Raw genomic sequence first — 20522 nt, 5'->3', positions numbered from 1 at the left:
TGCTCCAGAACCACTGATTGCTCCTGAACTATTGATGACTCCCAAATTAAAGTGCTTTGCCACGCTCTGGGTTAGCTTCATTTCACATCTATGCCGTCACCTGCAGCAGAACTCACACTCCTCCCTGCCAAGGCTTCCACTGTCCTTCCTCCTCCTTCCTTGCTCTGTTCTAAAGCTTTGTGCCTTTCCTCTGGCCTCCACTCTCTCCAGATCCCACTCATCATCAACAGACAATCTTGTATCCTAGGTCACAGAAAATAAACAGCCACTAAGCAGGAACTTCTTCCACTCTCTTCCCCTCTGCTTCCTAACGGATCTGTATCTTTACCCATTGTTATGGACTGCATGTGTGTCTCCCCAAAAGTCATATGTTGAAACCCTAATCCATGGTGTCACTGTATTTGGAGATACGGCCTATAAGGAGTTGATTAAGGTTAAATGAAATCATAAGGGCAGGACTCTGCTCCGATAGGATTAGTGTCCTTATAAGAAGCGACATTAGAGAACTTGTTCTCTCTCTGCACGCACACATTCAGGAAAGGCCATGTGAGGACATAGTGAGAAGTCAGCTGTCTGCAAGCCAGGAAGAAAGCTCTCACCAGCCTTTTACTAGTGCCTTCTTTCCCTTAAGTCAGAACTGCATGGCAGGGTAGGAGCTCAGGGTCAGGGATGGGTTGGAAAGTTGTTGGGTGATCCAGGAATTAGCACAGAGCAGGGTGAATTGAATATTTGATAACCACCACAGAACTTAGCGGCTTAAAACAGAAAGTGTTATATTGTTTCTCATACGTCTTCAAAATGGGCTGGGCTCACCTGGACAGTTCTTCTACAGGTCTGACTGGAGGTCATTCATGTGGCACTTTTTAGTTGGCAGGGCAGTGCGGTGGGGGGAGCTCAGCTGGGATGCTGGGATGACTGGGCCTCCTCCCTTTCCATATAATGTCAGGACCTCTCTCTCCATGTGGCTTTTCCATACGTTCTCTCCAGCAGTGTTGGCAGCCTTCTAACATGGGGAGTCAGAGCTCCTGAGAGCACAAAAGTGGAAGCTGATAGGTCTTCTCAAGCCTTATGCCCCAAACTGGCACAACGTCACTTCCTCTGCAGTCTGTTGGTTGTGTATGTCACAGGACCAGCCCAGATTCTAGGGGAGGGACTGAACAGAGTGTGCTCACTGAGGGCCACCACTGTAACAGAATGAACAACTTTTCATTCGTCAACCTACACCATAGGTAAGGACTTTCCAATAGGACTGTCCACATTTGCTTCTGGGACTCTTTATCTTGATATTGCTTTAACATTTCTAAGTCCATTTCCTAAAGGAATATCTACTGAAATATAAGAGAGCCCTACTCTTTTATGTGCTACTCCATCTATTTCAGATGACTTTGCATCTCTTTTTGAGGAGAAAATTTATTTCCAGCTTCTTGGTAACATCTTTTAGCGTTACGTAGTGACAGTTATGAGGTTAGAGAGGTCTCACCTCACCTCCCTATGGCTTCACCTCCCATGTCTGGGTTTCAGAACCAGCACAGACTTGAGCTTCACCTGTTTTTAGTGGCGTTTAGAGGCTATGGTATAAGCTAGCATAAGATTTTGAGTTAGCCCAAGTATTTTCCATATTCCACACACAGCCACCTCCACATTTCTAATATACCATGGGAACTTTCTATCGTTTCAGGCAGCAGCTTAGGCAGGCAAAGCTCATTGCCTCAAGGAAGGGAGGCTATAGCCAAACAAAAGAGAACAAAGGCATCAATTCTCAATCTTGAGTTTCAAAGAGTCTTTTCAGAGTCCTGGCAAAGAAAACAGGTTGATAGAAAAGGTTTCTGAGTTTCAAAAGCTTGGCTTTTCTTACGCCAAAAGCCATATGCTGTGATGTTTACAATAGATTTGGGGAGAGTATGTGATGATAAATAAAAAATATAAAAATGCAAAGAAATATATAAAATAAAAATATGTTAAAACATTTTAAAAGTTAATGAATGGTCTAGTTGTATAGAGTCTATAGCGATTCCAGGGGCTGTACTGAGACCCAGGGGTCCTAGGAGAAGCAACAGAGTAGCAGTGAGTATTTCTGAGAGGGACCCCTAAATGTGGCTCAGTTTAGCAATCGTTCCAGGATGCGTTCTCTGCAAGGGAACTCCGAGATGAAGTCCGGAGTGCAAAATGCTGATTGGGAATTAACATCAAAGAAAGAAAGGGAAAGAAAGCAGCACTGGGCCGAGGGAGAAGTTGAACTGGGATGGAAGCCTGACAAAACCTTGGAGCAAATATTACTCACCCAGGTACTCTGGGATTGGGTGGAATGGCTGGACCTTTATACCTCCACCTTACTCAGTCATCAATACAAGATGCTCTGGGAAGGGCATGACCTTGAGAGAGGTGGCTGTCTGCATCTCAGAGGAGCTGACAGCTGGAGACCATCTGCTGACTGCACTCACTCTGCAGATGGGCTGCAAGTCCTTCTGTGACAAGGGATCTGGGCAGCAGTGTATCTCCACGTTTACCACACTAATCCTCTCCTCCCTGAGCTTAATCCCAGGCCCGGAGCTGATAGAATGCTTGGATAGGCTTAGAAAGCCTGCAGTAAGGGCCTGGTGAGAACTCCCCAAATGCAACCCAAGAGAGGCAGCACGGGGGACTGACGTGGAGGGGGAATGACAGCAGGACAGCTCAAGCATGGCCCCCCACTGCCATGGAGAAGTGCCTGAACGTTCCCTGCATCCCCAAGAGGGCTCAGCAATGGTTAATGGAGATTCAGACCTGGGCTGCTTGGACCAACTGACACCTAAAGTTTATGGTGGGCAGGGGACATCTCGAAGACCACAAAACAAAAAGTTCTTAGTAGATTCCAGCAAGGACAGATGACAGCTGTAAACTAGATCCCCCTCCCCTCTTTCAGTCTGGGGCTAGGATACTGTAAAGCCCCTCCCTCTCCGGCTATCTCTATCAACTTAGATAAGTTTCAGGTCATGAGCTGAAGGAAGAGGTAGAAAAAATCCAAACTGACTGAGTTTAAACTTGTGGTGACAGAGAAAACCCCTAAGTGATTGAGTTTATTCAGAATTAAATAGATTTGAGTTTTCTGCCACTAGACAACATGGGGGTTCCAGATACGAAGTTCAATTATGAGTAAAAAAATGTAATGATATTTTTGATTCATTTATGCCAAAGATTGAAAATTCATACTTGTATATAGATATGAGATGATCAAAGAAGTGATCATTGCTTCAGTCAGTAGCAGAGACAGAAATGTAAACCGGTAATGTAGATCTAGGCTTGCGCTTGGCCAGGTGTGTGATACAACTGGGGATGCTGTCTCAGAATGCTGACACTCAGATACTGTCGGTGTGGGGACTATTAGGAGATGATTTCTGTAAATCGACTTGGATACATATATAATCAAGACCTTAAATTATTTATGTTTTGCAATTCTACTTTTAGGTATCAGGTTTAAGAAAATAACCAGATATTCTGACTGCTGTACAAAGAATAGAGAAATTCTATTCCAGGCAACAAATACTGGACTCTGGCATTTGGGGGATGGCAGTAGAGATGGAGGATGTGTAGGAAATTGGGATGTTTTTTGGAGGTAAAGTTAAGACTCGACGGTGGATAAAATGTATGTGAAGTTTAGAGCATGATGTCTTCTAGTTTTTGGCTTGAGCAACTGGGTGGATAACAGTGGCATTTACTAATACGGGGAAGATCCAAAAAGGAAATCTGCAAGGAGAGGGTAGAAAACAAGAGATTTATTGTGGCCACATTGAGTTTCTGATGCTTTTAAATACCCACAGGCCTCCATCTCTCGACATCTAGTCTGGAGCTTGGCGGAGAGGAGGAGGCTGGAGATACGATTTGAGAATCATGTGCATAGAGACAGCATTTAAAGCCCTGGGAGTGGATGAGAGTATTTCCCGAGTTACTGAACGTAAATAGAGGAAATCAAAGTCGTGATAGGATCAAGTGTGTGATAAGATTATTATAGATTTTTATTTTCTTCTTTATTGTTCTCTATATTTTCCAAAGGTGTTTGCAATGAAAATATATTACTTTTAAAATCAGAAAACAAGTAAAGCCCTAATAAATCTGCTGCCAACTCAGAAACATCCACACCACCTCCCTGCCCCTTTTCTCAGAAAAAGCCTTTCTCCTAGGTAGGGCGTTAAACACATTCATGTACGCATTTAATTGGGAATCTTAGAGACAGTGTTTGCATGAAAATCAACATCCCCATCTCTTCTGAGTGCAAATGAGCCACTCATACCCTGGCGCCCCCACCTAAGCTGCCTCATGCTGCTGATTGAACCTGTGCCTAATTACGTGTCGCTCCTTGAGTTCTGGAGTGTGTAATAGCACTGTTTATTTGCCAGGGTTGACAGTGATGACTAAGTTATTTTCCTCTTCATGTGTTTTTTGGTTTTTTTTTTCCTTTTTTAAGTGGAGTCACCCCGCCTATCATGCCACAAATACCACCAGTTGTCGGGGTTGTCTCTGGTCAGTGAGTGCTGGGACAGAAGCCCAGACATCCAGGATGTTTTGTCAGAAGCCTGGGGAGAGGCAGTTTTTTTGTTTTTTGGGTTTGTTTTTTGGCCACTCTGCTTGGCATGCGGGATCTTAGTTCCCCGACCAGGGATCGAACCCGTGCCCCCTGCAGTGGAACTGCGGAGTCCTAACCACTGGACTGCCAGGGAATTCCCAGGAGAGGGAGTTTCTGTAACTCATCTGGGATGGCTTCCAGGCAGTGGTAAAAGGGCTTCTTGCTTTGAATCTTTATTCATTCAACTAACATTCACTATGGCCCTTCAGTGCTCCTGGCCCTACTCTGAGCACAGCCGGAGATAAATATGACCCTGGGTAGGCTCTCAAGGAATGCAAAGTCTAGTGATTCCATCTGAGTTCAGTCTGTGAAGGGTTGTGATGAGGGAAGTGTGGGACAATACGGAAGCACCTAATCTGGGGAGTATGGTTCAGGGTTCAGGCTCCCTGGAAAGGATAATAATAGCTCACATTTATCCAACTACCAGGCACAATTCTTCTTGCTTTATATGGAAGAACTCATTTATTCCTTCCAAGGACCTATGAGGTAGGTCCTATTGTTATGCTCATTTTATGGAATGAAAAACTAAGGCAGAGTGGTTAAATCTGAGCTGAGTATTAAAGGGCAAAGACGGGTTAGCTAGGTTGGGGTAGAGGGAAATGTTCCAAGCAATTGGAGCCGCGTGGGGAATCCACAGAGTATAAGGAATAGTTTGGGGGTGGGGAGCTGCAGGATGTTCTTTATGACTGGAGGCTATGGGGCCTGGGAGGATGGAGCTAGAGGGTCTTGAGAGGCTTGAAGAAAGGGAGTGACAGAATTAGATCTGCCTCCATTCTGGCTGCCTTGCGTAGCCTGGTTGGACTGGAGGAAACCAGATAAGAAGTGCTTGTAGTGGTCTTGATAAGTGATGAAAGCTAAGCTATAGCACCTGGAGTGAGTATGGCCAGAGGGAGATGGACTCAGGGGGTTCTGTGCAGCAGACAGCTGGACCCAAGGAGCTAGTGTGAGGGAGGACTCAGTGCCCAGATTTCTCCTTGGGTGACTGGTTAAGTGGTAGTGTTTCCCTGAGACTGGGAGCCCCAGGCGAGGAGCAGGCCCAGTGTAGACTGACGGTGCATGAGGTGTGTTCTTTCTGGTTCCTTGAGCCTGGGTCTCTGGGGAATGGGAGAAAAACAATGCCCAAGTAAACCAACAGAAATACAGTGAGCGTAGGATGGAGACCTGAAGTCGAGAACAAGCAAACCAACAGACGCCTCTTCATCTGCTGACCTACAGTCTGACTTGCCAGCATTTTCCTATAAACTAAGGGGTGGGAGATGTTGAAAATGTTCTTACAAGCAAGGGATGGTAAATAGAAATTAATCGGATAGCACTTGTTATTCATGTTTTAATATGTGTTAAATGTCACTGCCATTTTGTCTTTTTTTAAGCTCTATGTTAGGAAAAATTAAAAATATATATTCATAAAATATATATATATATTCATGAGACCTTTTTTTAAAATTTATTTTTATTTATTTATTGTTGGCTGTGTTGGATCTTCATTGCTGCGTGCGGGCTTTCTCTAGTTGTGGCGAGCGGGGGCTACTCTTTGTTGCGATGCGTGGGCTTCTCATTGCGGTGGCTTCTCTTGTTGCGGAGCACGGGCTCTAGGTGCGCAGGCTTCAGTAGTTGTGGCACGTGGGCTCAGTAGCTGTGGCTTGCGGGCTCTAGAGCGCAGGCTCAGTAGTTGTGACTCAAGGGCTTAGTTGCTCCACGGCATGTGAGATCTTCCCGGACCAGGGCTCGAACCTGTGTCCCCTGCATTGGCAGGTGGATTCTTAACCACTGCGCCACCAGGGAAGTCCCCTTGAGACCTTTCATAGGCTTATTGCTGATGTTGCCCCCCACTTTCTCCCAATTCTCTGTACGGTCTTAATTTCTTCAAACCCAAATTCTCCTACTTTGGGGACTCCCCTGGCGGTCCAGTGGTTAAGACTTCATGCTCCCAATGCAGGGGGCACAGGTTCAATCCCTGGTTGAGAAACTAAGATCCCACATGCCACATGGCATGGCCCAAAATAAACAAACAAATTGTCCCACTCTGGCAGTTTTCAGAAGCCCGTTCTTTGAGGTAGGGGAGACAGTACTTTATTTATAAAGACCCTATTTCACAGAAAAGGAGAAAAAGACTTAGGGAGGGTATGTGGTTTCCCAGTGGTCCCCTTCTGAGTCAGTGGTGGAGGTGGTGTTCTAAGACAGACCCATCAGGTCCCAAAGACCCTTATTACCATCTGCCCCTACCTTCTCCCCGAGAAGTGGATTGGATAGATTATAGGACACAGGCTTGGGAAGAAAGACTATAATTCTTTAATTGTCTCCAAAGAGAGACTTCTGGTTCTTGAAAACTAATGAGTACTGAAAAGGTTGGGTTATAAGGAAAGTGAGCAGCAGGTCTGCTAAATACCTTGCTAGAGTTAAGGAAACGGTCTAAGATGGGGAGATATGGATTCCGCCTGCTAAACTCTTGAAATGTTTTCACGTGTCTGGACAAGTTTACTAGTATCCTCTCTGAGCAAGAGGATGGCTGAGGAGTAGAAACATCAGACTGGTGGGACTTCCCTGGTGGTCCAGTGGGTAAGACTCTGCACTCCCAATGCAGGGGGCCTGGGTTCGATCCCTGGTCGGGGATGCCGCAACTGCGAAGTCCACGTGCCGCAGCGAAGATCCTGCGTGCCGCAACTAAGACCCTGCACAGCCCAAATAAATAAGTAAATCTTTAGGAAAAAAAAAAGCATCAGACTGGTAAGGACCCAGTGGTACCTAGATCAACAAAAGTTTCCTGAAACCGAGGACATTCCAATGCGGAGAGAAACACCACAAGAGCCTCGGCCACTCTGACTTTGTTCTGCATTGGGACAACACCAAGGAGCATCAGGCCATGCTCTTGTTTGTTTGTTTTGTTTTGTTTTTGTTTTTGTTTTGTTTTGTTTTGTTTTTGTGGTACGCGGGCCTCTCACTGTGGTGGCCTCTCCCGTTGCGGAGCACAGGCTCCGGATGCGCAGGCTCAGCGGCCATGGCTCACGGGCCCAGTCGCTCCGCGGCACGTGGGATCTTCCCGGACCGGGGCACGAACCCTGCATTGGCAGGCAGACTCTCAACCACTGCGCCACCAGGGAAGCCCCATGCTCTTGTTTTTATTATATCATCCACCAAATAATTATTCAGCACCTATGGAAAGAGTACTGCTGGTTGCATAGCCAACATCTAGCTCCCCTTTCCTCCTTCCTCATTGAACCCAGATTTGTTCCCCACCCCATTCCTATTCCAGATGGAAACCACAATTAGTCTAAGACAATCAGATGATGGTGATTACCTGGCAAAGGTCCAGGGCTATATGTGTGGGCCAAGCTATGTTGGCCCAATGAGATTACAAGAAACTTTTATAGACTATGGTTGGGAAGAAATTTCCCTTTTACATGCAAACAATAAAGTATGTAGCATTGAAAGCCATGCTGTGATCACAAGGGGAACCAGCTTTCGGGTGGAGCTGATACCGATGGTGGTCAGAGAAAAGAATCAGAACTGAACCCTAGACGACGTCATTGAGCTGCTTTTCCTACTGTACCTGTTTCCCACCCTGTATCTGGACTTCCGATTTTTGTGAAATTATACATTTCCTTATGGCTGTAAACCCGTTGGAGTTAGCACTGGGATTTTCTATTACTTGCAGCACAAAGCATCCTGACTGAATCAACCTCCTTTTTTCCAGACGCAGTGCTGAGCACTGGACACAGCCAATCAGTGAGGGACAGAGGGAGAGAGGCTCACACGTGAGCAGAGCATTTCTATTCTGAGTCCTCAGCGCGATGACCTCAGTAAGCCCCGAGGCTTTGGAGGCACCTGGGACCAGATGGCCTTAGGGGCTGACCCCCGGTTGTAGCAGTGTAACCGTGATGCCTCTTCATAAATCTTTTTGATGTCTATCGATTCGGCCCAAATTATTAACATAGGTACAAAAGGTTTGTCTATGACCTCACAAACGCCACCCTGCTTGGCCAGCAAGTAATCCAAGGCCAATCTATTTTCCATAACCACACTGGCCAGTGAGTTTAAAGAAGTCAAAAAGTCTGTTTGGGACATTTCCAGTGGTCAGGGCTAGGCTCTCTAAAGTGTTGGTTAGACTTTCTTGGGTTATTTAATGGTAGGCAAAGCCTCCCCATGGAGCCGTCAATCCCCCTGACAGTCCTATTACTGCCAATATTAATCCAGTGGCCTTCCTGGGATAATATTGAGTATTATTATGTATTGTGCTGTGAATGGGACCAAATGTCCTAATGTATAGGCTCTCTCATGCCACACATTATTGATATAAAGATAAGATTTATATAGGGGACATATTACCCTGGGGTGCACTTGTCTTTGGGCCCTCGTTCTGGGGAGTGCCACATATCCAGACACATCCTGAAGGTGCAGTAAGAGATCTGGGAACAGAAGAATTTAACAAGGAAGCAACTGTCCGGACCCATGGAAGGGACAAGTTATAAACACAATGCAGGGACAGGGGCCCATTAGAATATGCAAAATAGTTAGGTCGGGAGTATTCCATGCCCTCAGCTTAGATGAGATGGTGAATTAAGAGGGTTTTACCCACCGCTTCCACAGGGCCAGACAATTTTTAGCCCAGTTTTTGGTGCATTCCATCTCTATCCTGTAGGCATCCTCAACCTGGATTTCTGTAAGCACACAGAGTGGAGGCATTCATGGGAATTCAGTTTGGGTCCAGGTTCCAAAACGCTATGGCGATGTTACCATTGAGTGGCCAGGGGTTATTCCAAAAAGGCTTACTATAGCCAAGAGAACCATTAGAGGTTGGAAGCATGACTGGTTTTCTGGATGACAAAAGTAGTCATTATTAATGGAAAAGTTTTAAGTCATATTTTTAAAAAGAGTTAAACTTAGGCAAGGTAGTGGGCCTAACAGGAGTATTGTCCATCATGCTCGTATGGGGAGGGAGGAGGGGATGCCATGTGTTTGAATTGGTCAAGCTCTTGTTGTATGTACCTGTTTGTATCTGTAATGATTGTTGTAAGCCAGGGTTTTTGTGGCAGACCCAACAATTAAGCAGTTTTTCTCCCCAGGTGACGATTGTAGATATGTTTACTAAAGCATGATTTTCCCATTCCCCCGAGCCAAGACCATCATCCGAAGTCCTACTAGTAGTATCATGGCTATTACTGTATTTTTTCTCTTAGACCCAGCAGGGGCAAAGCAGATGTTTACCAGGGGGAGGGGGTTCTGAAAAGTGGCAGAATAAGAGCATGATAGTCAGAAACACAAGGATGAGTAGGCCAACACATCACAGCCACATGAAGCCACTTATCTGTTGTCTTGAACAGGTGTCTGAAGTCTTCCACTGGCTCGCGGGAGTAGCTCTCTTCTGGTTCCTGTCGGGACTCGTAAGATACAGGTTTTAATCTAGGCAGATGGACCCAACTAGTAATTCTCAGTAGCTTGACAGCAGTTGGAGTACTTAGTAACACTTGGTACGGTCCCTTGCATTTTGGTTGTAGCTGGTCCTCAGGGGACCCTTCCTTCCAAGTTTTTAGTAGGACAAAGTCCCCTGACTGGATGGACTCCTCGACATTTTCTTTTGTTGGGGGGGTGGGCAGCACTTTGTTTCCGTGTTCTTGGAGGGCCCTTTGAACTTGGTTCAAGCTAACAAGGTGGGAGACCCCTGGTGGGTTTCCTCATCAAACAGAGATCTGAGGTCAAGAGCAGCCTCCTATAGGTCATTTCAAACGGGCTAAGTTTAAAATTCCCTTTGGGGCCATCCTGGTCCTTAGAAGGGCTACAGGGAGGAAGGGAGACGCCGGTTTCTGAAGTCTCTTGGCACGGCTTAGCAAGTGTTCTTTTTAGAACGTGATTTGCTTTTTCTACTTTGTCTGAGGACTGGGGCCTCTAGGAAGAGTGGAAGCAGTAGTTAATACCCGGAGCTGGGGAAGCCTGGTGGGTCAGCTTGGTGGTGAAGGAAGGTCTGTTATCACTCTGTGAGCTTTTTGGTAACTGAAATCTCAGAAGTATCTCTTTAAGCAGAAATTTGGATGCTTCTGTTGCCTTTTCAGTCCTAGTAGGTAGGAAAAGCTTCTATCCACCCTATAAAGGTGTCTATGAATGCCAATGGGTATTTTCATCTGCTACATGGGGGTGTTTGGGTCAAGTCCAGGAATATTCCCCTGGATAGGTTCCCCAGTGTTGTATGGGCCAAGTTAGGGGTGGAGGTATGGGGTGGCTTCCTGGAGCATTGCAGGCACAAAACTTGCAAGCCCTGGTGATATTTTTAACAATTTGGGACAGTCCCTTACCCAGGAACACCTGAGTAACCAGTTTGAATGAGGAGAGTCCTGCCCTAAGTGGAAGGATTCGTGGAAGTGCTTAATTACTTTGCATTGCTTGGCCCCAGGAATGAGAAGCTTGTTATCTTTTGTCAGCCGCCCTGAGAGGTCTCTTTCCAGTCCCCCTCGTTTCCACTCGAGTTCTTCAGGTGTATAAGGTGGCACCGTTGGGAAGGGTGGGCTGTCCGGTCTTGTAGGACAAGCTGTTGTTGAGTTGCCCTCTTAGCGGCCTTTTTGGCCAGGGCATTTCCCCTTGTAAGGGACTTGTTGCCCTTTTGGTGACCCTGCAACCTCCTTTGGAAGCTGGACTGCTTCTAAGAGTTCTAGAATTTCTGCCTGGTGTTTTATAGGGGACCTTTTGGCTGTTAATAGTCCCCTTTCTTTCCATATGGCAGCATGGGCTTGTAGCACTAGGAATCCATACTTGGAATCAGTATAAATATTGATTCTTAATCCCTTTTCCAGCTGAACAGCTCTGGCCAAGGCAATCAACTCGGCCTTTTGGGCGGAAGTGTGAGAGGGCAGAGCTCCAGACTCAGTAGTGGTCTGCAGGCTGACTATGGCATAGCCCTTACCCCTTCACGTATGAAACTGCTTCCCTCGGTAAATCGTTCTACATCGGGATCCGGCAGGGGCTCATCCTTGAGGTCAGGTCTACTGGAGTAACCTTGTTCAATAGTCTCCACGCAGGAGTGAACAAGGGACCCTTGGGGTGGGGGGTTTGGCATTAGAGTAGCTGGGTTCAGGTCTTGGCAAACCTTAAGAGTTACACCTGGGACGTTAAGTAGGAGGGCTTGGTATTTAAGCAGTCATCCACCCGTCAGCCATTTGGTGTCCCTTTGCTTCCAGGACTCCTTGTGCCTGGTGAGGAGTTAGGACTTCCAATGATTGTCCCAGGGTGAACTTATTGGACTCTTCCATTAGTGGAGCAGTGGCGGCCACTGCCCTAAGACTTCCTGGCCATCCAGTGGCCACCTGATCAAGTTGTTTTGAGGAATAAGCTGTTAGTTTAGTGAGGTCCCTGAGTGGGTGAGGACACCCAGGGCTACCCCTTGTCTCTCAGCTATATAGAAGGTAAAGGATTTTTCTAAGTTAGGGAGACCTAATGCAGGGGTGATCCCTAATTTTTGTTTCAGAGCTAGAAACGCTTGTTGGCAATCTTCATCCCAGTTAAGGGGTTCATGGTCGCCTCCTTTTAGGGTCTCATAGAAAGGCTTTGCTATGAGCCTGAGTCCAGGTATCCAGGGCGGTTGGTTGGAGGGTTACAGTGGCTTCCTTCGGTCCTGTACTGGAGTCCTCGTCCCAGACATGAGCACGTATCACAGGCACTTAACCTGTTGGGTGGAAATTTGGTCCTTGTGAGGAGAGACTTGATATCCTCATTCCCCTAGGAAGTTGAGGACCTGAGTGGTGTTTTTATCTGAGTTTTCCCTAGTGGGAATGGAAATTAGGTGGTTGTCCACACACTGTAGGAGAGATCCATTAACCAACTGTCATTCTCTTAACTCCTTTGCTAATGCATTCCCAAACAGGTTGGGGCTAGCCCTAAAGCCTTAGGGCCGCACGGTCCAGGTTAGGTGGGAAGTGCTCTGGGTGTCTGGATCTGTCCACTCAAAGGCAAAGAGATAACTGGGAGTCTGGGTGCAGGGGAATACAAAAGAAGGCATCCTTTAGGTCTCCCACTGTGAACCAGTTTGTGTTTTCTGGAACTTGGGTCAGTATGGTGTATGGGTCAGGGACTCTTGGGTGAACTGGGACCACTGCCTCATTAACTGCCCTCAGGTCTTGAACAAACCTGTATTCTGTATACTTTGTTTTTCTATGGGGAGAATGAGGATATTACACGGAAATTGGCAGGGTCGTAACAGCCCATATTTTAAGAACTTGGTTATGAAAGGCTGGATACCCCGTGGGGCCTCGGGCCTCAAGGGATACTGTTTTTTCCACGGGTAATCAGCATTGGGTTTTAGTGAAATCTGAACTGGGGTCCATTGGTAGCTCTGCCAGGAACCTCAGTATCCTAGACAGCAGGGCTCACTTGGGAAACACTATGGTGAGGCAGGGAGGCTTCCTCTGATGTGTTACTGAGGCAGGGGCTCCCGCGGCCAAGAGCAGCTGTTTCTCCTGGTGCGTGCCTTCTCAGAGGCGGTCTCCAAATTGAACTATTGTCTGGAATTTGGTGAGAAAATCCCTTCCCAACAAGGGGATGGGGCACGCAGGCATGAACAGGAACTGGTGTGCAAAGGTAAAACTTCCTAGTAAGCCTCTGAGGGGTGTGGTGAATCATTTGGCTTTGGGCCATCGTCCATCCATCCCTATTTCTATACAGGATTGGGAGGACAAGAGTCTGGGAAAATCAGAAAGCATAGGTGGCTCTGTATCTAGTAAAAAAAAAAAAAAAAAAAGAGCTTTCCTAGCTGCCACGTCAAGGGTTACCCAAGGCTCCTCAGGGGAAATGACCAGGTGTCCAGGTGTCCTTTGGGAGACAGAGAGGGTCCCGGGCCCCGTCAGTCCTCTCGGCCATCATCGGCTTGGGAGCCCTAAGGCCCCTTCAGGACTGGGGGCAGTCCTGCTTCCAGTGGCCCTCTCATATCGAGCAGGGTCCTGGTGGACTTTTCCATACAAGGGGCATTCGTTCTTCCAGTGGCCCTCCTGGCTGCATTAAAATAGGTCCCTTTTTGGTGGGGCAGTGTCTCTATTCCAGATTTTCTAGATCCTGCCCCTGCCATGGGCTTTTGCAAGGCAGGGGATGGGGGGTGGCGAAGTCGGGGAGGGTAACCCTGAGGTGCAGGAGATAGGGCTGCAGCTAGTAATTGTGCCCTGCATTGTTGCCCCCAAATCCTTTGTGCTTCCTCAACTCTATCTCTATCATTAAATACTCCAGAGACCAAGTCCATGAGCTGACTCATGGGAGGTTGGGGCCCCATAGCGGCCTTCTGTAACTTTCTCCTAATGTCTGGGGCAGATTGAGTGATATAATGGATATTTACGAGGACTTGCCTTTCGGGGGTGTCAGGATTAAAATTGTATACTTTCTAAAGACTTCCACCGGGCAGTCCTGGAAGAGGGCTGGATTCTCACCTGTTCCCTGTGTTACTTCTCTGACTTCGTCATAATTAACAGGCTTAACAACACGCCTTTTCATGCCTTCTGTGAGGCAAGTTATCATGTGGTTCTTGTGTTCGAGCCCTCTACCTCCCTGTTGGCAGTCCCAGTGGGGCTCCTGGTCAGGGATCGCATCCCCTCCTGTAAGGTAGATTATATGTCCTTGATTTTGGGCTGCCATTTCATTGCCATGTGCCCGGGCTGCCCCAAGGATCCGGCTTTTCTCTTCAAAGGTGCAGCAGTAGAAGGAGGACCTATGGGTCCCCCCGAGTAAGTTCATAGGACATCGTCAGCTTGGTGAATCCCTTCCACAAAGGGGTCCAACTGGAGTTCTCGGAAGAACATCCAGATTGCTCTTTGCAAGTAGCTAGGCCAGCCCTGGAAAAGGGGCGTGGCCTCTGTTGTTCCTCCATCGGCTGGCACTTCCCTTAAGGGACACAGTTTGCTTTTGGGAGGTTTGCAGGTAGCCCCGCTTCGTGTAGTACTGGCAGGACTCACCTCTGGTAACGGAGGATACAGGACAGGGCTGGAGGGATAAGTGGTGGTATTTCCAGCAGCCCAGATGGGGCGCTAGGGGTAGACGGTCTGGAAGACTGTCTCCCCTCAGAATTGGGGAGGGTAGGAGTTCGAGGTTGTGGACCTCAAGAGGTCCACATAAGGGTATCATCTAAAATCAGATGGCCAGATCTCCTGGCCCCCTAGTTTGTACTGGGGCCATGCAGTATTGCAAAAGAAAATTAATTTCTCTTTTCTTAAGCCATCTTGTCTAAATTTACTCCAATTAGCTATGCATCCTAATGGGGAGTCCTTCGGGGTGCTTGTGGGGCTCCTGTAGGAGAAGAAGGTACTTTTAAGGGATGTGAGCCAGGTACACCTGGCAGGAGTTTTTTATTTTGTTTTTAAAAATTTTATTGAAGTATAGTTGATTTACAATGTGTTAGTTTCTGCTGTACAGCAAAGAGACCCAGTCATATTCATATATATATTCTTTTTCATACTCTTTTCCATTATGGTTCATCATAGGGTATTGAATATAGTTCCCTGTGCTCTACAGCAAGACCTTGTCGTCTGTCCATCCTATTCATTATAGTTTGCCTCTGCTCACCCCAAACTCCCAGTCCTTCCCTCCCCCCCGCCCCTTGGCAACCACAAGTCTGTTCTCTATGTCTGTGAGTCTGTTTCTGTTTCATAGATACGTTCATTTATGTCGTATTTTAGAGTCCATATATAAGTGGTATGGTATTTGTCGTTCTCTTTCTGACTTACTTTGCTTAGTATGATAATCTCTAGGTCCATCCATGTTGCTGCAAATGGCATTATTTCATTCTTCTTAATGGCTGAGAAATATAGTCCGTTATATATATGTGCCACATCTTCTTTATCCATTCTGTTGATGGACATTTAGGTTGTTTCCATGTCTTGGCTACTGTAAATAGTGCTGCAGTGAACATAGGGGTGCATGTATCTTTTCAAATTTTAGTTCTTTCTGGGTATATGCCCAGGAGTGGGATTGCTGGATCATATGGTAACTCTATTTTTAGTTTTGTAAGAAACCTCCATACTGTTTTCCATAGTGGCTACACCAATTTACATTCCCACCCACAGTGCAAGAGGGTTCCCTTTTCTCCACACCCTCTCCAACGTTTGTTATTTTTAGACTTTTTTTTTTTTTTTTTTGGCTGCGTTGCGTCTTTGTTGCTGTGCGCGGGCTTCTCATTGCGGTGGCTTCTCTTGTTGCGGAGCACAGGCTCTAGGTGCACAGGCTTCAGCAGTTGTGTCTCGTGGGCTCTAGAGCGCAAGCTCAGTAGTTGTGGCTCACGGGCTTAGTTGCTCCGCGGCATGTGGTATCTTCCCGGACCAGGGCTCGAACCCGTGTCCCCTGAGTTGGTAGGAGGATTCTTAACCATTGAGCCACCAGGGAAGCCCTAGACTTTTTAATGATGGCCATTCTGACCAGTGTGAGGTGATACCTCTTTGTGGTTTTGATTTGCATTTCTCTAATGATTAGCGATGGTGAGCGTGTTTTCATGTGCCTGTTGGCCATCTATGTGTCATCTTTGGAGAAACGTCTGTTTAGGTCTTCTGCCAATTTTTGATTGGGTTGTTTGCTTTTTTTGTTATTGAGTTGTATGAGCTGTTTGTATATTTTGGAAATCTAGCCCTTGTCGGTTGCATCATTTGCAAATATTTTCTCCCAGTCCATAGGTTGTCTTTTCTTTTTGTTTATGGTTTCCTTTGCTGTGTAAAAGCTGATAAGTTTGATTAGGTCCCATTTGTTTATTTTTGCTTTTATTTCTATTTTGCTTTTATTTCCTGGATCTTGGAACAGGGTCATGAACATTTGGATATATGGAACTTACCCCCATTTACCTTCCCTTTTACAAAACAGGTCCAGCTGCAAGATGGTATTGTAATTCAGTGACCCATTTTCTGGCCAGATCTCTTGGCCCCCTAGTTTGTATTGGGGCCATGCAGTATCGCAAAAGAAAATTAATTTCTCTTTTCTTAAACCACCTTGTCTAAATTCACTCCAACTAGCTATGCATCCTAACGGGGAGTCCTTCGGGGTGCTTGTAGTCACCCCCATTTTTTGTTAGGATGTTATGACGAGACAGGGATCTGTCATGATCAGTCAGGGGTCTGGCCAAATGGTAGTTGTCTGTGCTGGTGCTCTCCCAGTGTCCCTGATACCCCAAAAACATAAGAAGGGAGTGCACAGTTAGGGACTTCAGTGGATGGACCCCCTCAAGGAGGTGTTGCACAATTAAGTTCTGATGGCAGTGAAAGAGATGGTATAATTGGCCCAATCCGTGATGGCCCCTAACTCCAGGGTAGGGAATTCGGCAGAGGAGGTGTTTAATTAAGCAGGGAAAACTGGGCTTGTGGCATCCGGCCTTAAGAAAGGGTGTGTTGGCAAAGGCAGCAGTGAGATCCCTGTGAGCGGAAGCCTGCCTGTTCAGTGCGCCTGAGGTGGCCCCTGGGTTAGTTACAGAGAGGAGTAAGAGCCAGTAGGAGGACCAGCAACCCGAGTCCCAAACCCTAAACCCTGCAGAGAGGGAGGGAGGAGACCTGGCCCTGAATGGGCTTCGTCATCCAGCAAAAGAGGAAAAGAAGCTGATAGAGCTGAAGGATAGGGCTGGAGCGCCACAGGCGATATGATGATACTAATACAAGGAAAAGTTCCCTGCAGGATGTGACCCTAGGGGGAGGGGGGTGGGGGAGGGATGGAGTGGGAGTTCGGGGCTAGCGGATGTAAACTATTATATATAGGATGGATAAACAACAAGGTCCTACTGTACGGCACAAGGAACTATAGTCAATATCCCGTGATAAACCGTAATGGAAAAGAATGTCAATATGTGTGTAACCGAGTCACTTTGCTGTACAGCACAGATTGACACAACTTTGTAAATCAACTGTACTTCAATAAAAAGAAGATTAAAGGATGTGACCCTTATGATGATTAGCATAACAGTGTTGGATCAAACATCCAGTTGGGCGAAAATCAGCTGGGGACTCGGGGTAATAGTAGGTCTTGACCTGAGGGGAGGCTAAAGAGCGATACCTCTGCACGCTGGAAACAGAGGCGACACCCAGCCTGCTGGCACAGTCAGCAAGGGGGCCCAAGGACCCGTGGACAGCTGAAGAAGTTGCGGGAGTTTGAGACAGGGAGGAGGAGATTCCACTCTTAACCAGCTGTGCTATATTTATCCGCTATTTTCTGTGAAAAAATTCTGTGAATTTTCATTTCGCAGAATGAAAATTCAGTCATGTTAATCAAATTTCAAGTTCTATGGCCAAGCTCCTGCCTTGAGATGCCTCAAACGATTTGGCACCTGGGTTAGCATCAGAAAGCCCATCTGGGTAGAGTCTCCTCCCTGACCTGAATCTGAAAAGGCAGTGGGCGGCCATAGACCTGGACCCAGGCGATTTAGATAAGGTTTCCCTCCTTTCCTCTCTTTGCCCTTTGACGACCCCCTCCTCTTCTGGCCTCCATGACCGTTCCTTAAGCAACGTCTCCCCTTCCAAAATGCCCAGTAGCCTTCAGGCTGATGCCCTGTGCGGGACAGAGGACACAGAGGCAGGGCTTCCCGGCTGGACGGGCCCCTGGGAGCCAGGGGCCTGCGGAGTCTCGGATGGGCCCGGACCTGCAGCCGCAGTTTTCCAAACAGTCCCCTGGAGTAGGTTCTTTCAGCTTCAGGGAAAGGTCAGCGTTTCAATCTCATGTTTTCACACATCTTAAATGGATTTCAGAGGCCCTGGCGCTGCCGCTGCTTCTCTCTTTAAACAATGTGGTGAAGCCGCTGTAGCTTTGCTAGAGGCTGCATTCCTCCCACAGTGTGATGTGGTTTTTGGAAGTCATGCATGCAGTTAGCTAAACCAAACTAAGCTGCTTCATGAATGGGAGCAAACTCAAGAGACCAATGGTGAATAGAAATAAGGCAAGTTTGCTTTCCACCCCTAATTCAAAAAGCCGGATAATTAAGTAGGCGGAGAAAGGAAGTGTCCCTTCTGATTCCAAGAGCTGACTCTCTCTCTTTCTCCATTTCCTTTCTTTACTAGGTAGTGGTGGCGGTGGTGGTGGTTTGTCTGTGTGTCTTGGGGGCAGAGGGGTGGGTATCGTAAGGGAAGTTCTAGTAAAAGATCTATTTCCCCGGATCCTCTGAGTAAGCTTTTTCTGTCATATGGAGAACATAATAACTGCTTCCAGTCCTGTTCAGCCTCCCTCCACTCAGCTCTCTTCTATCTGGCCCTCAGCAGCAGTTGCAAATCTTTAAGCTCTCTGCTGACTCGCCCCCGTCTCTCACTCTGGATTCCACCTGGAAGCCGAGGTTCTACAGAATGAACTCAGTGCCCCCTGCACCTCCCACCTGCAAAGGCACAGAGAGCACATTCCCTTTCCTCTTACTTCCCCTCTCAGGGGAGAAAGAGCCGCTCTTCTTTGCAAAGCCAGTTCCTCTACTGTGCCCTGGATCCCAACAGGAATGAGCTTGTCAGTTCCTCTGCAGCTGCCATTACTCCTTCGCTCCAGTGTAATGAACATGTCCACATCACTCGAACTCCGAAAACAAAGTCTTTCCTCGAACCTGCCTCCCGAGCCCCCCCTTGCCTGCCTGCTCTCGCCAGGGTGCATCTTGATCCAGTCATCTACCCACTTGTCACTGCCACACATCCCTGCCGCCACCGTCGCCAGTTCTGGCTTCTGCTCCCCCATCCCGTGGCTGGCCACCATTGATGCCTAATCTTCAGAGCCAGTGGACCTCCCCATCCATTTCCTGTTCACTTCTGGACAAGAGAGTAGGAGGAGGAGGATGGCCAAAGTGAGCTCTTGAGGGGGACTGTTGGTGTCAGTTCTCTGATGCTTTCCCAGAGAGCCGAGAGTTTCAGACAAAGACATTTTTCATCTACCGAGCTGCATATTTTTACTTAGATATTTTAAAAAGCAATCTCAAGCTCTGAAGGAAAATGTAACATTGATGCCAAATCAGATGGGAACTAACACTTGGTATCAACAGGAATATATTTGAATTTAAAAAGGCTAGCTGCATCTGACAGCAGTGTGTCTGAGACTCGAGTCGGAGTCGGAGTGGGGGTGGGGAAGAGAAGCGAAGAATCTTCAATAAATGTTTATTAAGACGGGGGATGGGTGGTAAATAGGGTGACCACCTATGACATGTAGGAAGTCAGGGAAGGCTTCATGTCAGAAGTTACACTTAGGCTGACTCTTAAAGGGACAGGTCATTTCCGGTAAAGAAAAGGAGTTCAATACTGAAGGCAAAGGGAGTGGCATGTACAGGGCAGGGTGTTTGGGGAAAAAAACCCTATTTCCAGGAAATGATGAGCACAGCACTTCGAAGCATCTTACGGTCTTTATGACCTAGTGTTGTCCCCTGTCAGACCCCTTGGCCCTGAAATTTGGATAGCTGCAAGGAAAGAGCACATCCTGTAGTAATTTTTGTTATGCTTCGGGCTGAAGACTCACTAAACGTATATGAGTAACCAATTTCTCCTATGCCTCCCTAAAACAAATGTGTGCTTTTAGACACAGAAGACATATTCAGTCAAGGCTGCCTTTCCCCAGAGTTGCCAGCAGCAACCCAGAGGTGGGGGCAAAGGCTTCACAACAGGAGCCTGACGGTCCAGCAAGCCCCGGCATCTTCAGGGGTAGTCACTTCTCCCACGTTGCATCTGTCCTCACCATTCGTGAGCTCTTGGAAGACAAGAGCCATGTCTGTTTGGTTTGTTGTTACCCGGTGGCTAGCACCAAACATTTGCTCAAAAATATTGGTGACGTGCATGGGGGATGGGACCAGCATCCTGTGCTTTCTAAATAGAGGGTTTCTATCTCCCCTTCTGTTTCCAAGGAAACACTTCTGTAAGTTCCTGGTTGTGGTAGAGGTTGCCAGCTCATGAGTCCTTCCTGGGCACATTGGTAGACAAGACCACACACTTTCCAGCCCCTTGTGGGTTGGTGGGATTGTATGACCAGGTCTAGCCCATGA

The sequence above is a fragment of the Orcinus orca genome, chromosome 6 (genome assembly GCF_937001465.1).
Source record: "Orcinus orca chromosome 6, mOrcOrc1.1, whole genome shotgun sequence".
Taxonomy (NCBI): domain Eukaryota; kingdom Metazoa; phylum Chordata; class Mammalia; order Artiodactyla; family Delphinidae; genus Orcinus; species Orcinus orca.
This window is presented reverse-complemented; position numbering follows the sequence as displayed.